This window comes from Giraffa tippelskirchi, chromosome 7 (genome assembly GCF_054371585.1).
Source record: "Giraffa tippelskirchi isolate mGirTip1 chromosome 7, T2T-mGirTip1v1.2.pri, whole genome shotgun sequence".
Taxonomy (NCBI): domain Eukaryota; kingdom Metazoa; phylum Chordata; class Mammalia; order Artiodactyla; family Giraffidae; genus Giraffa; species Giraffa tippelskirchi.
In genome coordinates this window covers 149,610,254-149,634,930 of record NC_137281.1, presented here as the reverse complement: position 1 = coordinate 149,634,930, position 24,677 = coordinate 149,610,254, and the positions used below count along the sequence as shown (strand labels likewise).

Genomic DNA, 24,677 nt, shown 5'->3' with positions numbered 1-24,677 from the left:
GATCAACAGGGAAGAATTAATCAATACAAAGTGTTAAAGACTTTTACCAAATATTGCCTTCATTTAGCCCAGAATAAACAGAAAATAATGAGTATAAACTGTGTGTAGTCAATAAATTTTACTTCCACTGATTTATACACACATACACACACATAATGATCACTAATCATTATATATTACAGCACTATTCATATGCAACAAAAATGGAAAAAAATCTACCCATCAATTTCACATAGCATTTACTTCTGGGGAGGGAGACAAGAAAGGGAAACAGGGAGATATTCAACAGGATTGTCTTTATAAAAGGACATAAAGCAAAAATGGCAAAACATTAAGATTGGTTCCATATGGGCGATAACTAAGCCAATGTTTATAATATCCTCTACTACAGGGTCTGTTCTCTTTTATGTTTGAAATATAAGCATTCATTTTTAAAAAGTTAAATCCCTGCAGATGATTCTGATAAAATACCTAAATCACCAGATAAATCTTGAACAATCCTTTGGCTATTTACAAGTAGATGTCAACTCTTCCACTACATCTTTGGGAGTGGCAAACTTTCATAGCTTTTCAAAATCTCCCATGTACCCCAAAATGGGTTAAATGAAGACTGAATTGAAATGAAATTGAACTGATCACAGCAATGCTAAAGTAACCAGTTCTCCTCCTGCCTTGCCCGCTCCTGAAGACCCACTGTGAAATGCCTCAGCATCCCAGGGTTCAGCCTGGCTTCTTAGGAGGAAAGAGGGGAAAAGCTGACGGAAGTGAGGGGAGAAAAGACACTTGTGTTTGCTGCCGTGTGATGGCCCTGCAGCCAATCCCAAGGGTGAGAGTAGGCCAGCTGGGGCCTGGGGGACCTGACAAGTCTCTGCACAGGCCTCCCAACAACAGAATAAAATCACTCTTGCTCTTTAAGAAAATCCCCACTGAGAAACCTGAATCCTTGCCCATCCCTTTGGCCTTCCACGGCTGCAGGCAGCCCAGCCCTCCTTTGTTAGCACTGGGGGCTCCAGCCTGCAAGTCTAGACAGAACTGCTGGTTAAAAGGCCCTGGAGTCAATGCCTGGACAGGATCAATAAGGCTTTTTATGGCACAATGAAAAGTTTCTATTTTGTTAAATGTGGCTAATCTACCATTTCTGCAGTACCCTTAAAGCTTTCAGTGCTGAGCACTGGAGCCAAGGTGATTAAAACCCTGTCCAGAGACACAAACTGCGGAACTATGCCAATGCAGAGGTACAAATCCTGCAAACGTGGGCTGCATCTTCTTTCATGATGAAGTGTGCATTTCCTCTTCCTCCTATAGAAATAAGCATGCCACTAGAAGATGGGGTCTGATCCTGACAAAAATGAAAACTGCCCCATTTCAGGACCGTCAGGAAGGGACAGATGATGCTCAGTGTCCAGTGTAACTAAACAAAAGGGTGTGAATGTGCAGGTGGATGAGGATGGGGTATGCTGAAAGGGGGTGGAGAGGGAAAGTTCTGGAGAGGGAAAGTTCTCTAAAATGGAGGCAGACTTACAAATTAGCGACTTAATTCAGGAAGCCTAAAGGAGAAAATTTTCAGTGGCTGCAAATTCAATTATAAATTGAACTAAATAGAACTAAAATAAAGTGCTTATTTGGAGAAGGCAATGGCACCCCACTCCAGTACTCTTGCCTGGAAAATCCCATGGATGGAGGAGCCTGGTGGCTGCAGTCCATGGGGTCGCTAAGAGTCGGACACGTGAAGCGACTTAGCAGCAGCAGCAAAGTGCTTATTTCATTTGCATCATTTCTTCACCTCACACTATTAGCAGAGCTTTTTTAACAGGTAGAATTTTTTTTTTTTTTTTTTTGCCATTGTGTAAAAAGGACAGGTACTAATATTTATTGAATCTGTATTATGGTCCAGGCTTTAACACAGAGAGAGTCTAAATAAACAAACACTACACACATAGTATCTGACAAGAATTGACCAAGACTTTTTTGGTGATTGGAGCTACAAGAATTCAAAACACTAACCACCAGAACCAAAGTATTATTAATAAAATAACATATTTGTGTGTTCATATGTCATCTGGAAGGAGAGCTTTTTTATTGGAATACTTGGTATGTTTCTTATCTAATTCTCATAGAGGCCTTATGAAATAAAGTTTTATTAGCCCCATTTCACAGATGATAAAACTGACATTCACAAGGGGTGAAATACGTGTACAACACTACAGCTAGTACGAAGCAGATTCAAAATACACACCAAGGTCAACCTCTAAACACTGTGTGTTTTCTTTTAGATCATGCTGTCTCCTGCTGAGGGTTAGGTATCTTTTGCAAAGGCCTCTGTCAACCATATTCCTGTGGGAGATGAACTATTAATTAAAACACATGTGCATGTGTGTGCGTGCATGCATGCACACACATATGCACACGCACACACACACACACACACACACACACGCTTGCACATTCTGTCACATATTCCAAGCCACTTTCACATATATTATCTAATTTTGTAAAGCATCCTTCTGTAGCTTTTATAGTAACCTCTATCTGCTCAACAAGGGTAGATTTTCAACATTTAGATATATTAACCACATACTCTGGGATATGAATACAGATCATTAGAATGATAGAGAAAATTGTTTAAGAATTCTCTAAATTTGCAACACTGCAAATACATAAATGCTAAAAAAAGCCTTAATTATGAAAGCATAAAAAGGAAATCCCCTTCTGATGCACTGAATCTAAAATGGCAACCCTCCTTCTAAGTCAGATGATTCATAAACCATTTACAGATGCTGTATCACCCCAGCAAGCTCACTGAAGCTCCAGGGCCAAACAGCTGGACTCTGAGTCCAGAGGGTACAGTCAGAAGTGTGCTCAAGTTTCACAGAGAGGGAAAAATTATTTGACCTGTTATTAGAAAGGGCACACAAAATTGAGATTATAAGACTCTGAAAGAGATGCTCAAATTGGTTTAGTTTTCTTATGTAGCCATTTATGATGGATCTTTACAGTTCCTATGATGTGGATAAAAGGGCTTCCCAGGTGGCTCAGCAGTAAACAATCTGACTGCAATGCAGGAGATGCAGGTTTGATCCCTGAGTTGGGGAGATCCCCAAGAGATGGAAATGGCAACCCACTCCAATATTCTTGCCTGGGAAACCCCATGGACAGAGGAGCCTGGCGGGCTACAACCCATGGGATCTCAAAGAGTCAGACATGACTTAGTGACTAAACAACAACATGATGTCAATAAAACCAAAGTGGTAATCCTCTTCAGAAATTAATTAATAGGTAAGATTTGTCAACGGCATCTTTTGTCCATGGGTTATGATACAATCAGGAATGATGTGGATATCCAGCTATGGTATGAAGAGGCTACACAGGCTATCCCAGACATATTTGCATATTATCCCCAGATGATCAAGGCTTCTGACCACAATTTGTAGGTGAATGAATCAGAACAATGAAAAGCAAGGAGACAGGACATGCAGAAATACCATCCAAGACTCAAAAAAATAAAAAAGAACTGCTGGCTCATTCCTGCCAGATATGGTGACACCCATATACAGCTATCAGCAAAGATGCATCTGGATATGCAGCTGAAGCCTGAGAGGAAGCTGATTGAATCTCATTCTCTGATTTAAAGGCCCAGAAATGTGGTCTTATCTCTCTTCAGGAGTGATCCTCTCATGACAGATGGACTACATCAACTAAAATCAACATGGGACTAAGGCAGACAGCAGAATGTCATTATCATGATTTAAATTACCATCAAAATATCCTACAGATTCGGAATTAACCAGAGGTTCCCAAACAATGGGGGCCTCTGGAACACCCCTCAATGACACTGGACCACTTTAAAAAAGAGCAATAGTGCCCCCCATCCCCAAATGAAATAGAAAAGCATGATGTCATCAAAGACAGGAGAAGGAAAGAACCTAGTACTTAACTATTCCTCTGCAATGTCCCTGGAATAGTGAGAGTCCCTTTGCAGATATGGTTTTTTCAATCCTACGATGCCTTAGAGAGTAGGCATTATCACTGTTTTACATACCAGAAAATGTCCATAGTCCACGAGTTGAACATGATGGTGATAATGATGGTGATGATGCCAACTACCATTTTTGAAGCTTACTGTGTGTCAGGGGCTTTGGCTCTGGTCTAACTATTATGCACATGACATTTAATACAATCCTCTCAACAATCAACTCAGGTACTATTTGCAGTTTTCAAATTGGGGGCTGAAGTTCACAGACTCAAGGCTATCCAATTAGAATAACAATAATTGACAAGAAAGGCATTTAGAATGAAGGTAGACTTGGGTCTAACTTCAATCTCATTGTTTCCTCTACTGCAACAAGAGTTAGGTTTTGCATAGTATGGCGGTTTCTCAAAAAACTAAAAACAGAACTACCATGACTCAGTGATTTCTCTCCTGCGTACATATCCCAAAAACCTAAAAACACTAATACAAAAAGATACATGAACCCCAAAGTTCATAGCAGCACTGTTTATAACTGCCAAAATATGGGAAGCAACCTAAGTGTCCATCAAGAGATGAATGGATAAAGAAGATGCCGTGTGAGTGTGTATATACATACACACACACACACACACACACACACAAATATGGAAAAGGAAATGGCAACCCACTCCAGTATTCTTGTCTAGAGAATCCCATGGACAGAGGAACCTGGTGGGCTACAGTCCATGGGGTCGCAGAGTCAGACATGATTGAAGGGACTTAGCAATACTTATATTGCTAAGTGTGTGTATATATGTGTGTGTATATATATATATATTCACACACACATATATATATTTATATACACACATAAATATTACTTAGTCATAAAAAAAGAATGAAATTTTGCCATTTGCAACAACATAGATGGACTTAGAGAGCATTATGCTAAGTAAAACAAATCAGACAAACTGTAAGACATCACTTGTTTGTAGAATCTAAAAAATACAACAAATTAGTGAATATAACAAAAAAGAGGAACTTCCCTGGTGGTCCACTGGCTAAGACTCTGCACTCTTAATGTAAGGGTCCTGGATATGATCCCTACTAGATCTCACATACCACAGCTAGAGATACCATATGCTGCAATGAAGGTCAAAGATTCGAGTACCCCAACTAAGACCCAGTGGGGCCAAATAATAAATCTTTTTTAAAAGAAGCTGACACACAGGTATACAGAACAAACTAGTGGTTACCAGTGAGGAGAGGGAACTAAAGAGGGACAATTTAGGGGGGAGGAAAGTAAGGGATACAATTATGTATAAAATAAGCTACAAGGATATATTGTACAGCACAGGGAACAAGCCAATATTTTACAATAACTAAGTGGAGCATAACCTTTAAGAATTATAAATCACTTATTGTATGCTCATAATGGATGTAATACTATACACCAACTATACTTCAATTTAAAAAAAAAAAGAGTCAGGTTTTATATAAAAGCCCTTCTCCTGAGATCAGGAGTGAAGCAACCCACTGTGTGATCTTCTAGGGTCTCTGTGGTAGCCAGTTTGGATAGAAACCCTCTTTGATGACTCTCTCAAGCTGCTGCTGCTAAGTTGCTGCTAAGTCGCTTCAGTCATGTCCAACTCTGTGCGACCCCATAGATGGCAGCCCACCAGGCTCTACCGTCCCTGGGATTCTCCAGGCAAGAACACTGAAGTGGGTTGCCATTTCCTTCTACAGTACATGAAAGGGAAAAGTGAAAGTGAAGTCACTCAGTCGTGTCCAACTCTTAGCGACGCCATGGACTGTAGCCTACCAGGCTCCTCTGTCCATGGGATTTTCCAGGCAAGAGTACTGGAATGGGGTGCCATTGCCTTCTCCGCTCAAGCTAGCTAAGTTTTATTCATTTCCTGCTGGTTTCTATGGCAAGACACAGACCTACCAATATAACCTGATTACACACCTTTCACATTCGGCATTATCTGCCCAAACCCCTCATTGTATCCAATCATTGTTGCTGCTGTTTAGTCTCTTAGGCAGGTCTGACTCTTTGGGACCCCATGGACTGTAGCCGGCCAGGCTCCTCTGTCCATGGGATTTTCCAGACAAGAATACTAGAGTGCATTGCCATTTCCTACTCCAGGGGATTTTTCCCACCCAATGATCGAACCTGGGTTTCCTGCATTGCAGGCGGATGGATTCTTTACCACTGAGCCACCTGAGAAGCCTCATGTAGTCATTACTGAGAGTCAAAGAAACATAGTTGATGATGTGTTATCTGAAGCCTTTAAGTCACTCACTTGATCACTTAGCCATCCATTCAGACACATTTGGAGAGCACTAGTCATGTGGGAGGGCAAGAGTGAAAACAGAAGAGCCCCATCACATTTCTAGGGTAGGCTAAAGTGGAGAGTATCCTCAAACTGGGTCATCCTGCAATGTGACCGGGTTTTGAAAAAACACAGAGAATTATTGCAACCTAATGATATTACTATTCATACAATTTATTCCCTTTTTTTTCCATCACAGAAGATGTGCACCATTTCCTTAAACGCTCACCATGAATATCCTGATGGACAGGCTGCACGGATGAATCCCAAGAACCATGATTTTGGGTTTACCTCAAGGCGCTAAGGGAAAAAGGGATTAACATGTTTTCACATTCATGTCCAAGGGAGGATATGCTTCTCACTGATGCCTTGCAGGTAGAGTTGGTAAAGTGAAATTTAGCCATTAGCGATGGAAGGTACTTGGAAAATCATTTTCTACTTCTTTTTACAAGCCTAGCACAGTTCAGCATTTGTCCAGAGGAATTAGCAGTTGAGGCAAGACCAAAACCCAGGCTTTCTGGTTTTTATGTAAGTGAGTTAGTTGCAAAATACCAATGGGGTGGACACATGAACCCAGTAACTGAAGGGCCAACTCCAGAAGTTTGATCTCCAAGATGCTGGATGCCTGGTTCTCACTTGAGTTCTTTCTCCAAGGCCTCCTGTACACGTGTCGCATCCAGATGCATGTTACATCCATGTCCCAGAGACCCTAGGGCTGGCACTGGGCAACGCCTTTCCCTGGAGCAGGGCTCTGGGTAAGCCACGCTCAGCACAGAGCTCACATGGCTAAGCCACGCCCTAGATGTGGGTTACCCCTACTACTCCGAGCTTCCTTTTCTTTCCCCCCTGCATCAGTGGAGACTCGAGGACTTCAGGGAGGAAACGCTGCTGAATGTCTCCACTGCAATCTCCTGAAAGCCTTATCAGCGGTGTTCAGCCCTTCTTCTGACAGGTGATCTTTCCCTTCGTGCTCAAGTCCAGGGAAAAACAAAAGCACCAAAACAATTAAAAGCAGTAAAAAAGAAGGAAGGAGGGGAAGAGAGACTCTAGCCTGATGCAGAGCAGCAACACAGAATTTTCTTTAAAAGAAAAAATAGAGGGGAAACAAAAGATAAGCCAAGACAGTGAAAGGGGCAAGCATGAGAAGACTGGATTCTCTCTGGCCTCTTTATTTCTCATCCTGATGGCTGTAGAAGTCATGAAAGGGCTGTTAATAAAGCTGAGAACCCTGCTGGTGAAGGAAAATGAAGAGGACAAGAAAGGAAGCAGCGATGGCATGCAATAGCTGGTGACATATAAAAAGGCTCTCCACTCCCTGCAGCCCTGACAAGCATGCCAAGTGGTCCAGGAACTCCCTGAATGCAAAGCTCCTTGTCTCAATAACACAGGTGAGCCCACCACCTGTCAACAGCCTCAGATCCACCCTTCAAGGCCCTCTGAAGACCCCACGAACACACGCCTTGTGTCACTCCCACCTGGCAAACAGCATCCCTTTCCCATCTCATCTGAAATGCACTGGTAACTTTTATGTGACACTGACTTAGACCACATCTGGGGAGATGAATATATACATCCAACCACTTCCCCAGTGGCTAAGAGGGTAAAGAATCTGCCTACAATGCGGGAGACCCAGATTCATTCCCTGGGTCAGGAAGATCCCCTGGAGAAAGGACTGGCAACCCACTCCAATATTCTTGCCTGGAGAATCCCATGGATAGAGAAGCCTGGAGCGCTACAGTCTACACGATCTCAAAGAGTTGGACACAACTGAGCAACCTTCACTTTCACAGAGAGGTAAGAACAAACAAACATGTCTAAAGACAAAAGAGAATTTTCTAAGTTTTACATTGATTTTGAAGGGGAAAAAAAAGAATGCTACACCCCTTTACCTCTGAACAGTTTAGGGAGTGCCCATGATGCCAGTTTTCTGTGGGTCTGTGAGAGATGCCTTTCATTTCTCTGTCCATATTGAATACGCCATGAACTATGCTGACAGAACGCTTTTTCAGACACACCTGGGTCTCAGTACCCACCCTGGTTAGAGAAGAGAAGGAAAGCTCCAAACGTGGTTACAATTCACCATCTAACAAGCTATGCAAAGGAAGGTGAAGTTGAGTATTGTTGGAGGTCAAGGTCTAAATGGATCCTCAGGTGCAGTAGCTCCAAGTGGTTTGTCCCCATACTTTTATTTGTTAGCTTTTCACTATTTAATAATAATGGCAGTAACTGGCTCCGGAGGTCTGACCACACACTGAGTGCCGTACTCACCTCCTTGACTGGTCCTATGCAACTCCGAGAGGCAAGCACGGTCATCATGGTCTGTGTTCTCCAGACATGAGAGTGGAGGCTCTGTAATCTGTCCCTGGTGGCTCAAATGGTAAGAGGCAGCATCAAGGCTCACACCCGGGTTTGGCTGACCCAACTTCACTCTTCACCACCTCCCTGTACTGTCTCACCAAGCAACCACAAACCTCACACACACGTGGAGTGTGATCAATCACTGATCCCTCATCTGAGGCCTCAAAGCCCACTTCAGTCTGCCAGGGATTCAGGCCGAAGGAAGTTCTAAAGCTGTGGCTGATGGCCAAGAGTCATTTCCGCCTCACTTCCTGGGGTTGGCGGGGAATAACCTGTGTTCTGTGGGTCTGGAGGTAAGAAACGCTCCCTTTCAGCTCCTGCATGCAGGACCTTCTCTGCCCAAGTCCTTCCCAGATGCAGGCAAGCCAGGCTAATTTCAAAACAAGCTTGCCTCCCTGCAAAGTGCACAGAGGTTGCCAGTGACCTTCTGTTGGCATTGGATAGTTAGCATCCTTGGTCTTCCATCAATCAAAGGATAAATTTTTTAAAAAAAAATCAAATAACAAACAAGAACACAACCCTAACCTTCCTTGACAAAGCATAGTGCATCTCACTTAGATTAATACCCTTTGTGGGCACCAAAGATTATTCACATGATCAGTCACTCAGTCATGTCCGATTCTTTGTGACCCCATGGACTGTAGCCTGCCAGGCTCCTCTGTCCATGAGACTTCCAAGTCAAGAATCCTGAAGTGAGTTGCCATTTCCTCCTCCAGAGAATCTCCACAACCCAGGGATCGAACCCTCGACTCTTGAGTCACAGGCAGGTTCTTTACCGCAGAGCCATCGGGGAAGCCCCATCAAAGATTATATTAAGCATACAATAGTATTCCCCCATGTGAGAGAACTTGCATTTCTTTAAGGAAGGGGCATTGCTCAATCCAATGGAATCAACCCATAATTATAATATTTCAGGGATCAGAAGGGCTATTTCTTTTGGTTGGGGGAACTCCACAGAGTCCCTCATATCCCATCTCTTAGCAACTGCCAGTTCTGACTGTGCCTAATGCTTGCCCTGCCTTCATATGAGTGGAGGAAGCATTTTGACTACTAGCTACATATGTAAAACAAACAAGTCTGCAGCTATCAGCTCTCAGCTACAGGCCAGAGAAAATCTACACTGGGCTGAAAGCCAAGGAGAAGATACAATAATCAAAGGATTCATTAAATGTCCACTGGGTGTCCAGCCCTACAACCATGAACCTCCTTTCCAATCAGGTCCTTGTTATTTCCCTAACTGCATGGGCAGGGCATGTGTGCTAGCATAGTAGCATAGTACAGCCAGTCCTTTACACGCTCTGCCCAGAGGGGGACTAAGATATATCAGCACACAAGTCAACTGACAATTCGAGAGTTTCACGTGTTGGTGGAAAAAAAGAATTTTCCACACTTTAGAGACAGCCAAAGCCCTTTCCTAAGTAAACAGCCACTTGTTTTAAAGCAGCATTTCCTCTGGCCTGGGAAATCACATGGACAGAGGAGCCTGGTGGGCTACAGTCCATGGGGTTGCAAAAGAGTCAGATATGACTTAGCGACCAAACAACAACAATGCTCACTGTTAACAGCCTATGAAAATTTACACTTTAAATCTTAAAACAAGTCACATCAGTTGCTTCAGAGAACCTTAATGCAAGAGGACAGAAATTTCTAAGACAAAGCTTCTGCCTCGCAAAGTTTAAGAAATGAAAATATGTAAAGGTCAAGAAATACACAATCCAGAATATTTCTCCCGCAAATTATGTTAGCTCATGGCCTTGCTGGAAGAGAAGCACTTGCTAGTAACCCTGAGTACCTTCCCTACTCTGCCCAAATCACCCTCCACTCATGGAGGGGGAAGTGTGTGTGGGTGTGTCTTTGTACCACATTAAGAAGTAGTGCTCTGGGATGACCCTGAGGGATAGGATGGGCAGGGAGGTGGGAGGGGGGTTCAGGATGGGGGACACATGTACACCCATGGCTGATTCATGTCAATGTATAGCAAAAACCACTACAATATTGTAGAGTAATTAGCCTCCAATTAAAATAAATAAATAAATATTTTTTAAAAAAAGAAGCAGTGCTGATTGTAAGCTCTATCAGAGTATGAAAATCAACAGAAGATTATTCAGTTTTCCTAGGACTTTTTCCCCCAAAGCTCAAGATTACTTTCAGGGGCCAAAGGGAAAAGAGAGAAATCTTCTAAGGGATTCCCAGGCCCCAAATTTCCAAGCATGTTCTGTGGTCATAGTGAAAGGGTTCGGCAGGACCAGAAGACACATCAGCCGAATTTTACATGATCACAAAAGCATCACAGAACAAAAGGCCTGCAGGAAGTGAATTAGATGTACTAGAGCATCCTTTCAATACTTCTGCCATCACCATTTTGCAACATGTCTCTTTATTGTCCTAAGTCACACATGGGTTTTGTCTTGGGTGACAACTAAGGGCAGTGGATGCTGTCTCAAAGGTTGTTCACCCCCCTGGAGGGCAAGAGGTGGAATTTCAAAGTAATCACTAATTCAGAGGATCACAAGGCACTGACCCAGCTCCATCTCATTTCACCTTTTAACTTTAAATTGCAAAATGACATTTTATTGCCACCCAGAAAAGTCTCCTCTTGGAGAACCAATGCTTTAGAACTAATAGCCTGTAAGTATACCCTCTGTACTTAAATCTGTAAGAGTCTACCACCCACCTAGTGCCAACCCCTGTCATAAGGGTACAAATGTCCAAATTCATTTCAGAGATCAGTCCACCTTGCTCCAAAGTGGCAGCTTTTAAAAAGCTATCCCAAATAATAGATGCAAGCAAGTAACTGCATCAACCAAAACAGAGGGCACTGAGGTAGAAAATTCAAACAAGGACAATGGTACTTAACATATAACTTAACAGAAGAAAAATCTCACTAATTCATCCTAATTGGAAGAAAGGTCAGTATGATAATTTTTAAAAAATTAACAAATGCACTTTGAAAGAAATGCTGATTTTATTATCTCTAAGGATATAAAGGAAAAAAGATCTCTGCTACTTGTGTGTGGAAATCTTACAAGAGACTTAAAAATGAATTTTCTTTCAAAATTAGTGCACTTGTTACTTGAATATAAATAACTGCCCTGAATAGTGGGGATAGGTACTAATTCACTGACTTGACCCCACAAAACAGAATGGCCATTTTCTCACTTTGTTTTATAAATCCTCCCCAATCCACAATGTTCGAAGATAAATTTCAGATTAACATGACTAAATTAGGAAACTATATAGTTAGTGAAGTCAACATTTAAGAGATTTTATTAAGGAGGAGAAAATACTAAGTGTCTTATTTCTTCATGAAAATAGAAAGAAATCTATTTTTCTGAAAAACAGAACAATTTTTCTAGGTGCTTCACATAACTGGGGGACAATGCAAGAGCAGATAGGGCTCCAGAAATATCTCCTTATGCTCTAAATGTTGCTGGTTCTTTGCCATTCTAGTTCTGGAACTAGATGCCACGTGGCTCCAATTCAATCTTCACCCGAGTCCATGCTCTTCCTTATTCTGACAGCTGATAATGCAAAGGAATTAAACATTCCTTAAAAATGCTGGCACGTGCTTCTGAAGTTGAACGATTAGAATTTCCAGCATCACAATCCCTCCCAAACTAACAGGAACCCTTAACTTGTTTGATATCTTGTGGGGAGTTGCGAGTCTCTTACACTGACCCTCATGGTTAACTGATGTGAACCTGGGAAGTTATTTAAACTCACTAAGCCTCATTTTCCACGTCTATAAAATGGGTATAATAATAACAGCCAGTCTCACCTGAGGTTGCAGTGAGATGTAAATGAACACATGGAAAGCATTTACAGCAGAGCCTGGCATACAGCAAGCACTTGACAAATCACCATCCTCATCTTCTTACTTGACTTTCCATGTAGTTTCCAGCACCATAAACTTAAGATGGTCCTCTCATCTTCCTCCACATTCTGATGCCCAGACACCAATAACCACCACAACTGTCCACTCCAGGAAAAGGTGTGCCTGCTTTTGCAGTGATTCCCCCCTCTGCCATATCTGCTGTTCTGAGACGCAACAGCACCCACCGAAACCCACATGCACCTTCGCTGAAGAAGTATTCATTTTCTAGCCACTCTATATTGATGTGTTTACTGTCAACAAAGATACGAGAGGGAGGGGGGAATACATCAGAAACAGTTCAAGCAGGTTATTTTTCTAGCCATCTAATACGTTATCTGCATGCAGCAAAGGACTGTGCTATCCAAATATTATGCAAAGGGCCAGGGCAACACCTCAGTAAACATTCTATCTGTGTGTGTCTGAAATGATAAAAAGTGTCTCAAAGTTGGAACAATTTCAAATGCTCTTGGTGTTTTACTCCTTTCATCAGATCCTACCATCGGTATGCCAGCTTGCTAATTCATTCCCAAGGGAATAAATTAAGCCCCCCCCCACACACACACACACCTGGAAGGTATCTCCTAGCCCTGTTTCACCTAGTAGGCAGGTCTCTTAGTCACCATGGGCTGCTACAACAAAATCCTACAGACTGTGTGGCGTAAACAACAAACCTCTGTCTTTCTCTGTCCTGCAGGCTAAGAAGTCCAAGATCAAGGTGCTGGCGGATTACCAGGTACCTGGTAAGATGCTGATTTGCAGATGGCTGTCTTCTTCCTTTATCGTCACGTGTGACAGAGAGAAATGACCATTCTCTGGTCTCTCTTCCTCTTTTTTTTTTTTAAATATAAGTTGTATTGATTTCTTTATTATTATTTTTGGCTTGGTGGCTCAGGTGGTAAAGAATCTGCCTGCGATGCGGGAGACCTGGGTTTGAAACCCTGGGTTGGGAAGATCCCCTGGAGAAGGGAACAGCTACCCACTCCAGTATTCTGGCCTGGAGAATTCCATGGACAAAGGAGACCAGCAGGCTATAGTCCACGGGGTCGCAAAGAGTGGGACAGGACACGACTGAGCGACTTTCACTTTTTGGCAGTGCTGGGTCGCCATCGCTGTGTGATGGCTTTCTTCAGTTGCGGTGAGTGAGGGCTGCTCTCTGTTATGGTGTGTTGCCTCCTCATTGCTGTGGCTTCTCTTGTGGCAGAGCCTGGGCTCTAGGGTTGCGTGAGCTTCAGCAGTTTTGGCGCAAGGGCTTCGTTGCCTCAAGGCCTATGGAATCTTCCCAGACCAGGGATCGAACCCATGTTCCTGGCACTGGCAGGTAGCTTCTTAACTACTGGACCACCAGGGAAGTCTGTCTCTTCCTTTTCTTTTAAGGTACTAATCCCATCTTGAGGACTCAGCCCTTATGATCCTATCGAAACCTGATCCCTCCCGAAGACTTCCTCTCCAAATACCGTCATACTGGGCATTAGGGCTTCCACATATGGATTCGAGGGGTTGGGGGAAGCAAGACAAACATTCAGTCCCCAGCAGTGAGAGTAAATGGAAAATTCAAAATATAATTTTAGAAGCAAGATTATCCACGTGAAAAGTGACAGTGACAAGAGGGCACAGCTCCTCAACCTTTTCCCAACGTTCAGTGGCTTTTGGTCTCAGTCACATCCTGTGACTCTCACCTGAAAATGCAAGCAGCACGTGAAAGCTTTGGCTTTTGGATAATGCTCCTCCCTCCCTGAAAGAATTCCTCAAGGAGATGTTCTTGGTTGCAAACAGTAACGGGTTTAAAGGTCATTTATATAAGGTTCCAAAACTGACTGGCAGAATGTGGCTACCCCATTAGGGAGTCACACATAAAAGTCACAGAAATAATCAGAGAGCAGAGACAGAAGTGAAATTCCCAAAGTTCTAAGAACGCTCTTTCCCCATTTAATCCCTACCAAAGTCCCCTTTTATTTGAAGAAAGAAATTGTTTTTTCTTCTTTGGCACCAAAGCACTAAAAAAAAAATGTTACTATTGATGCCTGCTACTAACAGGGTTACCTTGAAGAAACGCATCTAATTTCTGTGATCCTCAGTTTTCTTATTCATACAAAGAAGAGAGTGTTGCTTCTTGGATTGTTTGAGGATAAAAAGAGGATGAAACAGTAGAGACAAGGAGGAAGCTCACTAAGGTGAGTTCTTCTGGGAGAACGTTCTCTCCAGGCTGTTTCCGAGGCCCTGATGCTCACTCAGAGCGAGCACTTCCAGAGTCAGCACTCACAGAGCAGACGGGCTTCCAGAGGGATGGGGGCTATGGTGGACTCAATCCCAAAGCTGGCCTGCTGCTGCCACTGCCCTTCAGCTGACTTGCCAGCATGTCCGGGCCCGAGTTCTGCACTCACCTTCTTAGTGATCACACCTGGTGCCTCAGACGTGCGCCAGAGTCAGGTAAAACATCTGCCTGCAATGCAGGAGACCTGGGTTTGATCTCTGGGTCAGGAAGATGCCCTGGAGAAGGGAATGGCAACCTACTCCAGTATTCTTGCCTGGAAAATCCCATGGACAGCGGAGCCTGGTGGACTACAGTCCATGGGGTCGCAAAGAGTCAGACACGACTGAGTGATGAACACTTTAACTTTCTTAGTAATGCTGGTGTAGTTGTGCCACAGGACACAATTCTCACTGCCAAAGACCCAGAGCAAAGAGCTGTATCAAATACCACAGCACACCTTAGCTCACGGCTTTGCTTCTCACTTGTTTGGTGTCTGAGATGTTTTGCTTTTGCCAAAGCAAAAGTATATGTGCAAGTAAGACACGGCTGACGTTTAGCTCGTGTGTCATCGTTAGAAACTGCCCTGGAACACTTGTTAATGTGGAGCGGAAGGAGAGTTGGCAGAGCGCAGGGGAGGGAGTGTTCATTATATCTTTCCTATACTTAGTTTGCCAGATGGATATTTTTTGTACCTACTGTATCACGTAGAAACCAATTTTATTTGCTGATTCTGGGATTCCCTCCACCTTGCATATATTAATCATACATGTTCAATACTTGAATAAATGAGAAAATTCTGACACGGACAAAACAAAGTACATGTGTTAACTCCTGGCATGGTAGCCTAAAGAAGCTTGCGTGCATTGAGCGTGTCTGGCTTCAGGTTTCTTGGCTTCTGATTTATGTGTTCACAGAATCCTGTACCTGAAGTAGGTATGAGTTTAGCCAGATACATGTTAACACTGACACAAGGACCACATAACTTTTGGGGTGCTGTCAAATGGTGGGCTGAGAAAGATGGTAAGAGATAAATATCTACATAGATAAAGTATATAAATATATATATACACTTACAATCTGTATATATATATATATATATATACTTTGTTTTTCTCATTGATTCTTTTTTTTTTTTTTTTAGTTTTTATAAATTTATTTATTTTAGTTGGGGGCTAATTACTTTACAATATTGTAATAGTTTTTGCCATACATTGACATGAATCAGCCATGGGTTTACATGTGTTCCCCCTCCTGGACCCCCCACCCACCTCCTTCCCCATCCCATCTCTGGGTCATCCCACTGCCCCGGCCCTGAGCATTTGTCTCATGCATCGAACATGGAATGGTGTTCTGTTTCACATATGATAATATACATGTTTCAATGCTATTCTCCCAGAACATCCCACCCTCACCTTCTCCCTCAGAGTCCATAAGACTGTTCTATGCCTCTGTGTCTCTTATTCTGTCTCACATATAGGGTTATCGTTACCATCTTTCAAATTCCATATATATGTGTTAGTATACTGTATTGGTGTTTTTCTTTCTGGCTTACTTCACTCTGTATAATGGGCTCCAGTTTCATCCATCTCAGTAGAACCGATTCAAATGTATTTTTTTAATGGCTGAGTAATATTCCATTGTGTATATGTACCACAGCTTCCTTATCCATTTGTCTGCCGATGGACATCTAGGTTGCTTCCATGTCCTGGCTATTATAAACAGTGCTGCGATGAACACTGGGGTACACGCGTCTCTTTCAATTCTGGTTTCCTCGGTGTGTATGCCCAGCAGTGGGATTGCTGGGTCATATGGCAGTTCTATTCCCAGTTTTTTAAGGAATCTCCACACTGTTCTCCATAGTGGCTGTACTAGTTTGCATTCCCACCAACAGTGTAAGAGGGTTCCCTTTTCTCCACACCCTCTCCAGCATTTATTGCTTGTAGACCTTTGGATAGCAGCCATCATTGATTCTTAAAACTTAAGAGGACAGAGATCTCTCAGTCCAATATCTCCCATTACAGACTGCGCCTCAGAAGGTCAAAGGTCTGATCAGGATCAAGACGCAGACTGAAAGCAAGAACCCAAATCCTCTTGCTGCCCACCGGTCTCCCCACCCTGCTACCAGAGAATGGCTGAACAAGGGGAAGGGAAAAGAACCGTGAAACAGGTCAAGAAGCATCTTCTCTCCTTATAAGGAGATTCATCCCGGAGTCTGCGGTAGTGCTGCCTGGGAGAGAAGGATTCTGAAAGCCGGACCTGCAGGACAGAGCCACCTCCTGCCGAGTCATCCCCCAGACACAGAAAGCCCCGCTCTGAGCCCCGGCCCCAAGAACCGATGACATCACAATTGGAAGGCGAAGCTCACACAGGAGCCAGAGTCCTTGGGGCCGCTCTGGCCCGAGCAGCAGCCCCGGAGGGCCGTGCGAGGGTGATGTGTATTCTTCGCTGCTCCTAGCAGCTCAGCTCATTGGGTAGCCACTCAATGGGGACCGGCTGTCAGCAATTTCCTTCCTCCAACAGCTGGGAGATGGTTTTCTGCAGTTAGCTGCCATTTGTTTCAATTATGTGTATTAATCATAGCCTTCGCCCTGATGGTATTCTTCAGGAAAAGAAAAACACCAGGGCTTTTGTTTTATAACCAAGCTGCTTCCTCACTCAGAACAGACTTCCGCAGTGGCAAGAGAAAGGGACAATGACAGGTCAGAGGCTCTTTGGTTCAAGGGCAGCCGTGAGTGCAGGTGGCGGGGGAAGGGGCGGTTGTCCAGCCCATTGAAGGCGGGGAGGAGGGCACTGCAACTTGCAGACTGGGGCATTCTAGCACCATCTGCACAAAGGAAGCCCAGCCGTGGGGTCTGTCATGATCCATGCTTACCACTTGCTCTTTCATTACACACTGACTCATGTATTCGGATGTGTATTAAGCTCCCACTGTGTGCCCAGCTACAGGCTCTGCCAGAAACCCTTGGTCATGTTCTCAGCAAGAACAAAACCAGAGGGAATCAGGAATTATTTCAGAGGTAGAGCGGCACCATCTCACACCACTCTCACCCATCGGTGCCTTCTTGGGTCCATCATCCCCTCCTTATTTAACAAATACGTATAGTGGTCTGGCTCTGAGGCAGGCAGGGAGCTACGGGCTGAACAGTCACTGGTAAACCAAGTTTCCCTGCCAAGTTCCCTCAGCAACCTTGCGGTCAGGTGAGGGAAAGTGAAGTCGCTCAGTCGTGTCTGACTCTTTGCAACTCCATGGACTGTAGCCTACAAGGCTCCTCCGTCCATGGAATTTTCCAGGCAAGAGTACTGGAGTACTGGAGTGGGTTGCCATTTCCTTCTCCAGGGGATCTTCCCGACCCAGGGATCGAACCCGGGTCTCCTGCATTGCAGGCAGACGGTTTACCACCTGAGCCACCAGAGAAGCAACCTTGTCTTCAGCAACCTTGCAGTCAGGTGAGGGAAACCACCCTCAAACAGAGAGGTTCACAGGCGGACATAACCGTAAATGATGTCCACCTCGACAAGGTCAGGCTGGGATACGAACAAAGAGAAAGTGAGCCAGGCTGTTTGAGACGGAAGGTTCAGGGATGCCCTCTTGAGGCAGCAGAATTAAAAGTGAAGTCTGCAAATGACCACAAGTTAGCCTCGGGGAGGATGGGAAGAGACTCACAAGGGCAGAAGAGAGCCTGAGGAGCCTGAAAGCTAATGGCACCGACGGACCCGAGTGAGTGGAGAATAGCATGGGATGAGGCTGCAGAGGTGGTCAAGTGCTAGAGCATGGTGGGCTCTGCAAACCTTGTCACAAAGTGTGGACTTTATTCTAAAAAAAAAAAAAGAAAGAAATAGGAACCATGAAAGGCTTTTAAACTTGCAGTGATATGGTATGATTTATACTTAAAAAAAGCACTCTGACATTTATGTAAACAATCAACTGGAGGGGCTAAGCGTGAAGCAAGGAGACTGTTGCTAGGCTTCCACAAACGTCCAGGTGACAAGACGATGGTGGCAGAGAAGTGGACAGTGACAATGGAGAAGGACATGTGTGGGTGGGTCTGAGTTTGCATTGAAGGATAAAATCAGCATCCGTTTCATCTCCTTGAGCCCTTTATTGTCCTTCTTCTTAAGAAAGGATCTAAGAGTAGCTGCCTTGTCAATCCTATAGGATTATGGTGGGGAACCAATGAGATACAAGTGTAATGTTTTACAGGTGAGGTATGGTTATCCTTGTGATGGTGTGACCACCATGATATTATCTACTTTCAGCTGGTTCAAAATTTCAACTCATAAGAGAAAACCAGTCTAACCTAAGCAGGGCAGCGGGAGAAGTGTCCGTGTTTACTATGTGATCTGTCTCTGAACCTCATGGTAGTGGGTACAGGGGTGTCCAAAGGGCATACCTAGGCTCTGCTATCCCTGGGTCCACACCCCTCAATGGAATAAAGTGGGCACTGAAGGAGGTTCAGACATGCTATGAGGCCCCTAGAGTTCCATTAGCTGTGCAGCCCCCATTTAGACTATTATTACAAATTGTGCCTTAAATTGCATCATAAGGACCCACAAGAGTTCCTTTAGTATCTAGCTCACTATTAGAGAGAGCCTTGGGCAAAACTGACCCATAAAATTGCCAGTTAGCATGACCCTATAGTTTTTAATAATTCCCAGAAACAAAACAATGCCTCAAGAGAACAACAAAGTTTGAGTGTTAAATCCATTTTCCATGGGGTGAGATAATTGTGTCTACACAGAAGGCAAAACCTCACTTGGTGGATTCTGTGGATGATAGATTAAACCTTTAAAAGCCCAAAGATTTCAAACGTTTAATATTTTTGAAGAAATATTGTTAAAATATATTGTATTCTTTCCTTGTGTTAGAAAATAGAGTATGTTGGACATAATTTGCTTAATTGAAAAAAATTGTTATTAGAGTATCATCGTGTTTCTGCCACTATCTTTCTAGATTTCACTGGATAAATCATCTGTCTTCTCATATATAAAACAGGCTCTTTAATGAGATCAGGGATTTGCAAAGTCTTCGTGGCAAGGAACCAATTTTAGTTTTTGTTTGTTTGTCCCTAAATTCCCAATCAATCCAGACCAGTACATGGGAACAGCAAAAAACTAGTAGCTCATGCCACGTGTGACTCACCAAGTGAGTTTGAAAACACTGACTCGTCGATACCCTGTTCAACAAAACCAGTCCGCTAACCTGGATACATCCCAACAGGGAGCAACTATCAAAGTGTCTTAACGGCTCCTCTCAGCTTCTATATTTCATTCTCGTGGATGAGTAATAAAGAGCCATGGACAGCACTGACCTATAGGAAACAGCTTGAGTAGCCCAGAGTTGAATGATGTCTAAGATCCATTCAAACCAAAGAGTCTAGGATTTTAGGATCTTGATGAACATCAGTTATTTCACTGATGCTTTAATGAAGCTTCTAAGAAATGCTGTTCCCCTAAGAAATGTTGAGTCCTCTGAGATTTCCGTGTATGCTTCTCTGGTTTCAGAGTACATTCGATTCTCCTGTTCTCTTGATACTCTCGCTTAAGCTCAACAGACCTGGTGCCCTGGGCCAGAATCCTAAATCCTGAATCTATTAGGATTTCCTTCCATGGCCTCCCCCAGGGCACTTCCATCCCTGCTGTTGCTCTCCTAGCTCACAGCAGGTTTGACTACTTCCAACATTCTCCACTAACTCTAATTGCTGTCCCAGTCCAGCTCTTGGCTCTTCTGCCTGATATAAAAACTAAGTCCTAATACATTTAAGTCAGTCCTAATGAGGTGGATGAGCCTAGAGCCTGTTATACAGAGTGAAGCAAGTCAGAAAGAGAAAAACAAACATGATATATTAATGCGTATATATGGAATTTAGAAAGATGGTACTGATGAGACTATCTGCAGAGCAGCAATGGAGATGTAGACATAGAGAACAGACTTATGGACATTGTGGGGGAAGGAGACAGTGGAATGAATTGAGAGAGTACCATGGAAACATATATCACCGTATGTAAAACAGATAGTCAATGGAAATTTGCTGTATGACACAGGGAGCTCAAATCAGATGCTCTGTGACAACCTAGAGGGGTATGATGGGATGGGAGGTGGGAGGGAGGTTTAAAAGAGAGGGGACATATCCTTGATGTATGGCACAAATCAACACGATATTGTAATTTTCTGCCACTTAAATTAAAAAAAAAAAAAAGTAAGTCCAAGTTCTCTGGCTAATTCCAGGTCTTTCCTATGGAAGAAGGCACATGGGTCATGAGATAACTCTCCTTCTGGTTTAATGGTTGTGTCCCCTTATCTTGCTAATTTTAGATTCATGATTGTCTTGAAGTTCCAAAATTTCAATAGCTAGATAAGGGGCTTATTATTCTCACATTTCTTTGAATAATGAACAAAAAATCAGATAATGGAGCAATTTCTGAACACTCTTCTAAATGTTAAAATCTAATTTTAAAATTTATTAAAGTGATAAAACATTTACAAATATTTCTCAATCCCCAAGGCACTCATCTTACGAACCAGCCGTGTCTGCCTTTTAAAAAGAAATTGCAACGACTGGAATAGTATAAACACTGAATAAATATGTTTTCTATTGTTAGAGTATACCACCCTTCGATGAAGGATGGCAGTAAATCCCTTTAAGAACTTCAAACAGTCAAGCAAATTAAAGGGGGCAGAGAGACAAGAGAGCAAGGGGGTTGGTTAGCAAAGCAGGTCTTCAGCCACAGAGTTGCTCTACATGCAGGGAGGACTTGGCCTGAGAGTCTGCAGAAGTAGATAGAAAAACCTCTGGCTCCTGTCGGTTCTAACAGTCCATGATTGCATGATACGACATGAAGGTTCTATCCACAGGTTCTATCTCTAAGGAACTATCCACAGGAAAATAACTACACAGGCACTGAAACCAAGCAGCAGCATCCAAGGACTGTCACAATTTCAGCAGCCTGGTTTCCTTAGCTTCCTTACCACCTAGAAAGCATTTTGCCAGAGGCCTATCTGAGTTTCCATAGCTAAAAATGGGTATGCCTGCCAGAGAAGAGAAACTGCAGGAAGAGACTCAGTGTGCAGGAATTTTTTTAAATGTAAAAAAGAAAAAAAAAAATCATAGAATGGGAACAATACACAACAGCAACCGTTGAGTTACAGATGAGTTGAAAAATCCAAAACCTCCAGAGCGTAACTCTTCCAAAGCTACAGACCAGGCAAGTGGCACAGCAAAGACATTGGTATGGCCAAAGCTGGTGGGATGAGCCACTACACTGTATCACTTTGTCCATAAAAAGTTTTGCATCCATTTTTAAGGAGTTTAGAGATCCTAGGTTAAAAACTTCTGCTGTGAAATACAAGCATTGCTCTCTATCAGCACAAAGCACTCTTTGCTAGGATTAAAAAGCCACTATATTTATTATTTATATTATACCTCTTCTAGAGGCCCATAGACATTTTACGTTATTCAGTTCTCTCCTCAGTCACAATTACCAGAAATAAAAACATAATTGGAATATCCATTCTTATTTTATTTGTAAACCTTTCAAGTCCAAATGAACTCAGGAACTTGATCACAGATCTCGCTACATTTTGCTGCTGCTGCTAAGTCGCTTCAGTCGTGTCCGACTCTGTGCGACCCCATAGATGGCAGCCCACCAGGCTCCGCCGTCCCTGGGATTCTCCAGGCAAGAATACTGGAGTGGGTCCACTAAATAATATTCAAGACAAGATGGACGCTGTATGCAGATGTAAGAAAGAAATCTTAAGCAATGGCAACAGCTTAGAGAAGGACTCCAAGTCCATCAGTCATGCTCCTTGTTCCTCAATTTACCGTGTGATCTTTTGGCAAGAAGGAGAGCTGACACCCCCAAAATGCCCCGACTTTCAACTCAAAGAGTACACTGTGTCCCTTCTGTGTGCCAAGATTACACGATTACATAATGATGCAATGATAGGTAATGAGCAGAGAGAGGTACACTGGATTTTAAAAAATTAAAACAAAAACAAACATGATCCACATTTCATTACAACCCAAGGCCAACTGGCAGGCAGGCAAGATCCGCAAGAGGCTTTTAAAGTCAAGATCTAAAGACCTTCCTTCTAAATCCCGATGCCTGGGGGACTTGTTCTGGGACTGAGGATAATTTAATTAAAACAAAACCCCAATAACGTGAGTAGGGATTGGTAACTCTAAAGTTTCCAGTTAGTAACCAGAAAAGAACCCTCTTTAGGGGTCAAGCAATCTGGGTTGACGTGAAGGTTCTGACATTTACCTTGCTTATCTGACCTTGCGCAAGTCGTTCAACTTCTCTGAGCCCTTTAAAAAAAAATCTGGAAAATAAATATCAGCACCCAAGTACTATTCATCTCACATGGCTGTCTCATCATCCAAATGAAAAAAGGTAATTGAAAATGCTTTGTAACTTGTAAGTCATTATGCAAATAATTGATCTGACTACTGTATACTATGCTTTATATACACTCATAAGTGATTCAGAGGGGGAAGAAAAGAGGGAGGGACAATGTAAAGAAGTACAAAAAGAGAAGCTACAGAAGAGAGGGCTGGAAAAGAACTGAGGGCGAGAGAGAGAGAGGGAAAAAACCTCTGCCATGGGAAAGGAGGAATAAAAAGAAAGGGAAGTCACGAGAAATCTGTGCCGGTACAGTAACAAATAAATCCCCCAGCACGACAGCCTTCTGCTGAAGCATTTCATTTTCCCACAACATAATGGTGTGTTATTGCCCATTATCTGCTCTGTCAGTGCCAGAGTCGATAGTAAATGAGGGGCAGCTGCATGTAGCTGCCATTTTTTCAGCTGTCTTCACGTTGCCATGGAGACCCGGTTGCTTCTCGGTGAACCTGCCAGGGAAGCCAGGGGGAGGCAGGTGGAGGGGAAGCAAGTCCTGCTGGGGGACGGGGTGTCGGGGGCAGAGAGAGGGAGGCGGGGGACAGGGGCTGCAACGGAAGGAAGGCCAGCGCAGAGCCCGGCCTGCGCCTGACGCGTCAGCCATTTTCAAAAACGCCATCTATATTGCTGAGGAGATCCTCTGGAGAAGGAAATGGCTACCCACTCCAGTGTTCTGGCTAGAGCATTCCATGGACTACACAGTCCATGGGGTCGCAGAGAGTCGGACAGGACTGAGCGACTTTCATTTCACCAGGCAGCAGACCCTCCGCCCCAGGGCCTCTCAGGTCCTACAGGGGCGCAGCAGACATCCTGGGATCATCACAGATTCCTCCTCTCATCACAGGCTCCATCCTTTTCTCCCCCACCCACCGCTTCACCTGTCCCCTGGTACCCGCCTTCTTAGAGAACGGTTTTCGACCCCTGAATATGGTCGGCATTCAGAAGAGAAAAACCAGTTTCATGTAAGACATTCATACCTGGGCTCTGCAGAATCTGTATATTTTCTTCAAAAACTCTTTCTTTTTTTTCTTCACAGAATGATGAATTTGGAAATTTATGTGGGACTTTAGAAATCACTGAACGGGTCTAGTGACGTGTAAGAGAGGTGAGGCTGGCATGAGTGACCAGCACAGACCCCAGGGATGGGCCTGCGGAGAATGAGACAACTGACTCTTCCCCTAAGAGGGGCCAACGGCTCTTGTGCCCTTGGAGGAACAGGAACCTGGTTGGCCAGATCTTCTGATTTAAAAAAAAAACAGCAGAATCCAGGCATCTCTATTTTTGAGTAAAATCTCCAATTGTTAAATGTTGGCTCAACTTAAAAAAAATATATATTTCTGCATGCTAGATACATGGACTGTCAGTTTGCAATTGAATGTGATTTTTAAATGAGGCTTAAAAAGCCTAAGAAACTAGATCCACCTCTCTGTCTTCCTAAATATAACTCACGCTTCCGTAATTTGTCTCCCTCCTTCCTCTCATTTTTCTTTCTTTCCCTCTCTTCCCATTACA

General features: G+C 43.4%; 1 protein-coding gene and 1 long non-coding RNA gene across 3 annotated transcripts in view; one reads left to right on the top strand and one right to left on the bottom strand.

Moving 5' to 3' along the window:
• NRXN3 (neurexin 3) overlaps positions 1-24,677 on the bottom strand; it is a 1,799,700-nt gene that overhangs the window by 1,311,186 nt on the left and 463,837 nt on the right. The gene's annotated exons all lie outside the window — the stretch shown is intronic.
• Positions 16,976-24,624, top strand: LOC145513645 (uncharacterized). Its single transcript, XR_014059614.1, has 2 exons — positions 16,976-17,467; positions 24,202-24,624. It is a non-coding gene; the product is annotated as an uncharacterized LOC145513645 (long non-coding RNA).